We start from the raw sequence: 5,417 nt of genomic DNA, 5'->3' as shown, positions 1-5,417 counted from the left end.
AAAAAGATATATGAATGACCAATGAGCATTTGTATGTAAAGATCTTTGAAAAGATGCACTAAAAGATGCTAAACATGATTAGTCATTAGGAAAATGCAAATCAAAATCATAGTGACAGTCTAGTTCATTCACAATAGAATTATTGTAATAATTTTTTAGAAGCAGACAATAGGTATTAACAAGGATGTGAAAAAACTGTAATACTTATATACTGCTGGTGGGAATGTAAAAACATACAACTACTTTGGAAGACAGTTTGATTGTTTCTTAAACATAAAGTTATCATATGATCCAGAAATCCCAGTCTTAGGTATATATCCAAGAAATGAAAACATATGTTCATACAAAATCTTGTACATAAATCTTTATAGTAGCATTATTCATAATAGCCAAAAAGTAGAAACGACCAGAATGTCCATCAATTAATGAGTGAATAAACAAATTGTGATATATCCAGAGGTGGAAAATTATTCAGCCATTAAAAGGAGGAAAGTACTGTTAAATGCTATAACATGGATCAAACTTGGCAATATTTTGATAAATTGAAAGAAGTCAGACATGAAAAGTCATATATTATGTGATTCTATTTATACAAAATGCCCCAAATAGGCAAATCCATAGACATATACATTTATGGTTTTCAGGGACTTGAAAGATGGAGGAAATGAAGAGTGACTGATAATGATATACAGTTTATTTTTTCAGTAATAAAAAAATTATAGAATTAGACAAATGATGATGGTCATACATTTTCAGTATACTAACTACCAGTGAATTGCATGCTTTAAAATGATGAATTTTATGGTATGTGAATTATATTTTCATTTAAAACCCCAAAACATCTAAAAAAGATTTAAAAAACTAGGCAACTACTAAAATTTCTATGATTAACTTACTCGATTTGTTCTTTGTTATTTGTTCCTTCCCGATCTATATACATTTTATTCCCTTTTCTTATCTTATTGCATTAGCTAGCACTTCCAATATCATATTGAAAACAAGGAGGCAAGAATATACAATAAGAAAGAGACGGTTTCTTCAGCAAATGGTGTTGGGAAAGTTGGACAGCCACATGTAAATCAATGAAGTTATAACACACCCTTACACTATACACAAAAATAAACTTAAAATGACTTAAAGACTTAAATATGAGACACGGCACCATAAAACTAGAAGAGAACATAGTCAAAACATTCTCTGACATAAACTGTACTAATGTTTTCTTAGGTCAGTCTCCCAAGCCAAAGGAAATGAAAGCACGAGTAAACAAATGAAACATAATCAAGTTATGGGCTTTTGCAACAGCAAAGGAAATCATAAATAAAACTAAAAGACAACTGACAGACTGGGAGAAAATATTTGCAAATGATGTGACTGACAAGGGCATTACTTCCAAAATATACAAACAGCTCTTGCAACTCAACAACAAAAAGACAAGCATCACAATTGAAAAATGGGCAGAAGAACTAAATAGGCATTTCTCCAAAGAAGATATACAGATGGCCATCAAGCACATGAAAAGATGTTTAACATTGCTAATTATTAGAGAAACACAAATCAAAACTACAAAGAGGTACCACTTCACACCAATCAGAATGGCCATCATTAAGAAGGCTACAAATAACTAATGCTGGAGAGGATGTGAAGAAAAGGAAGCCCTCCTACACTATCGGTAGGAATGTAAGTTGGTACAGCCACTGTGGGAAAAAGTATAGAGATTCCTCAAAAAACTAAAAATAGAATTGTCATATGATCTAGCAATCCCATTCCTGGACATATATCTGGGAAAAAAAGAAAGATAAATGCACCCCATTGCTTATAGCTTATAGCAGCATTATTCACAATAACTAAGACATGGAAGCAACCTAAATGTCCAACCTGAATGGATACAGAAGATGTGGTACCTATGTACAATGGGATACTATTCACACCCCATAGATGGCAGCCCACCAGGCTCCCCCATCCCTGGGATTTTCCAGGCAAGAACACTGACTACACAACCACAACTGGATAGGATATTCACTATTCTGTGATAAACCATAATGGAAAAGAATATTAAAAAATCGTGATATATATATACATGTATCTGAATCACTTTGCTGTATAGCAGAAATAACACATTATAAATCAACTATATTTAGATAAAAATTTTAAAATGACAAAGGAAAAGTGTGGTGAGAGGTGACTTCTTTGCCTCTTTCCTGATCTTAGTGGGAAAGCTCCTAGCTTCTCACCCTGAAGTATGATGTTACTGTGGGGTTTTTATAGATTTTTTTAAATAAGTTGAGGAAGTTCCCTTCTATTCATAAGTTTACTAAGAATTTTTATCATGAATCATCAAACGCTTTTCTGCATTTACTAATAAGATCAAGTAATTTTCCTTTTTTAGCCTTTATCCTGTTGGCATGATTACATAATTGATTTTTTAAAGCATATCTGGGATAAGTCCCACTTGATCATGCTGTATATAATTCTTTTTCTACATTGTCAGGTTTAATTTGCTAATATTTTGTTGAAAATGTTGGCATTTCTGTTCATGAGACATATTTCTTTCCTTGTCTTTGATGGCCTTGGTTTTAGAGTAATGATGACTTCACAGAATACCTAGAAAGTATTCTCTCTGCTTCCATCCTCTGAAAGAGGTTGTAGAGAATTGATGTAATTTCTCCCTTGAATATTTGGTTGAATTCACTAGTGAACTGAGGACTATTGCTTTCTGTTTTAGATTATGAATTGTTGATTCATTTTCTCTAACAGATAAAAGGCCTATTCAGATTATCTATTTCTTTTTGTGTGAGTTTTGGCAAACTATGTCTTTCAAGAAACTGGTCCCTTTCATCTAAGTTACCAAATTTGTGGGCATAAGGTTGTTCAAATTATTCCCTTATTATCCTTATGTCCATAGGATCTGCAGTGATGTCCATTCTTTCATTTATTAATAATCCTCTCTTTTTTCCTTAATTAACCTGACTGTGAAGTGAAATGAAAGTCATGTCTGACTCTTTGCAATCCCATGGACTGTAGACCACCAGGGTCCTTTGTCCATGGGGTTTTCCAGCATATTGGAGTGGGCTGCCATTTCCTTCTCCAGGGGATCTTCCCAACACAGGGTCTCCTGCATTGCAGGCAGACTCTTTACCGTCTGAGCCACCAGGGAAGCCTAGACACATCAATTTTGCTGATCTTTCCAAAAAAGCAGATTTTGAGTCCATCTTCTCCTCTATTAATTTCCTGTTTTCAATTTCATTGATTTCCTTTTTGCTTGTTTGTTTTGTTTTTCCTGTATAAAAGACGATCCCAATATCAAGGTATAAGGAAGGGGAGAACAAAGGACATACCCCTTGGTGTAAGGACACGTGGGGCAGAAGAAGGATAAGCCTCAAAAGGAGGGGTGGGAGGGAACATCATTACAGTGGCAAAATATTCTCTGTAAAAAGTTGGAGGAGTCTCCACAACCTCAGAGATTGAGGGGAAGGTCACCTTCTCAGTGAGGGCTCTCCATTCAAGTGTTCAAAGGAAGGGAAATGTCGGCGCCTCTTCTCTTGGTTCTTGTGTTGCCTGATTCTGTTCCTGACACCAACTGTCTCGCTGTATCTCACTGTTCTCACTGTTTGCTGGACCCAGAGTAGGCCAGGCATGAGCTAAGAGGCTGGAAGAAGACTCAAGGAGTCATGGGAACTGCAGACACGTTTATTCTCTCCCGGCTGACACAGCAGCTGTATCAGTAGACATGCTGTATTCTCTCTTCTTGTGGCTGACCCCAGACACAGCCCTGACGCAGCAGTAAGGCTGCCACTCCTTGGGTGGAGTTGCTGAGTTGGACATGACTGAGCGACTTTACTTTCACTTTTCACTTTCATGCATTGGAAAAGGAAATGGAAACCCACTCCAGTGTTCTTGCCTGGAGAATCCCAGGGATGGGGGATCCTGGTGGGCTGCCGTCTATGGGGTTGCTACCCATTCCAGTATTCTGGCCTGGAGAATTCTGTGGACTGTATAGTCCATGGTGTCGCAAAGAGTCAGACACGAATGAGCAACTTTCACTTGGAAAGCGTCCATTCTGTTGCCCACTCTGGGTTACCTTCAGCCTTGTGTAAATAAGAATACTGTAGGGCTCAGAATCAAGAAGGAAATGGCAACCCACTCGAGTATTCCTGCCTGGAGAATCCCATGGACAGAGGAGTCTGGCAGACTACAGTCTACAGGGTTGCAAGAGTCAGACACAACTTAGCAACTAAAGCAGCAGGAAGCAGGGCTCAGAAGGCAGAGATTCACTTGTATGGATTAAAATTCAGCAACTCCAGTTGCAGAGCAGTGCTCCAACTTCTGCATCTCAGGTACCATCAACTGCACTAGCAGGGCCCTCTAGGGGGAAAAGCAGCCTTGGAATATAGACACATCTTGAAGCCAGTCATCCTCTGGGTACAATTTGATCAGGTCAAAGATTTTGCCTAACTAGTCAGCTTCAGAGTTTTTACAGAAGAGAAGTTTTTGATGAAACATGTCTGCAAAGGTACAGCCAACCTTCCACACGTCCACAGGTGTTGCATACATAGACTGCAAAAGAACTTCTGGAGCAGAGTGTAACAACCACAGGCGTAGTGCCATCTGGTAGCTCTAAATTCTGGCTAGGCCAAAGTCAACCAGCTTGACAGTCCCATCTTGTCACCAGAATGTTCTCTGGCTTCCAGTCTCAGTGAACGATGCAATTAGCATGAAGGAAATCTAAGACGTGAAGTTGCTCAGTCATGTGCAACTCTTTGCAACCCCATGGACTGTAGCTTACCAGGCTCCTCTATCCATGGAATTTTCCAGGCAAAAATACTGGAGGTCTCCACTGGCAAGCCTGATGAGGGTGCCTTGTCTAGATATGTCCTTAGGTCTTGATCCACACGCTCAAACTCAAGGGTCACTTTGATCTCCCGATTAGTTTGGGCTGTAGCACAGACATCAATCAGCCCAACAAGGACGGGAAGCTCAAAAGCCTCTAGTCACTGCAGTAAGGCCACCTCACAAACTATGCTGATGGCCAGGCACACTCCAGTATCTCCTCCATAGGGGATTCTTATGTTCCTGAGGGTTGCAAAGAGGCCACTGTGTGGACCACTGTCCCATAGACCCCAATACCAATCTCAGCCACTGGCTCATATCAAGGGGTAGCCATTCTCAGACCAGAGGTGACTCTCACTCTGTGCTGGGAGCTGTGGAGGTGGCCTGTCACTGGGGCCCCAGAGCCAGTTCCTAGAGCCATACACTCAAGCCGAGGGGCAGCTGTACACTCCAGGCCCAGTCACGACACCGGACACAGACTAGAGCTGTCCTCTTCACCTCCCCCTCACCATGTGGCCAGCTGCCAAAGAGGCATGGGAAACTGCTGGTGGGGGGATGGGGGGGCTCAATTTCATTGATTTCTGTTT

General features: G+C 39.9%; 1 pseudogene; it reads right to left on the bottom strand.

The window, feature by feature from the left end:
- Window positions 1-4,040: 4,040 nt before the first annotated feature.
- Window positions 4,041-5,164, bottom strand: LOC114109116 (cyclin-dependent kinase 4-like; annotated as a pseudogene).
- Window positions 5,165-5,417: the final 253 nt, after the last annotated feature.

This window comes from Ovis aries, chromosome 18 (assembly GCF_016772045.2).
Source record: "Ovis aries strain OAR_USU_Benz2616 breed Rambouillet chromosome 18, ARS-UI_Ramb_v3.0, whole genome shotgun sequence".
In the NCBI taxonomy this organism is placed as follows: Eukaryota; Metazoa; Chordata; class Mammalia; order Artiodactyla; family Bovidae; genus Ovis; species Ovis aries.
The sequence above is the reverse complement of the archived record's forward strand: the minus strand, read 5'-3'. Positions and strand labels throughout refer to the sequence as shown.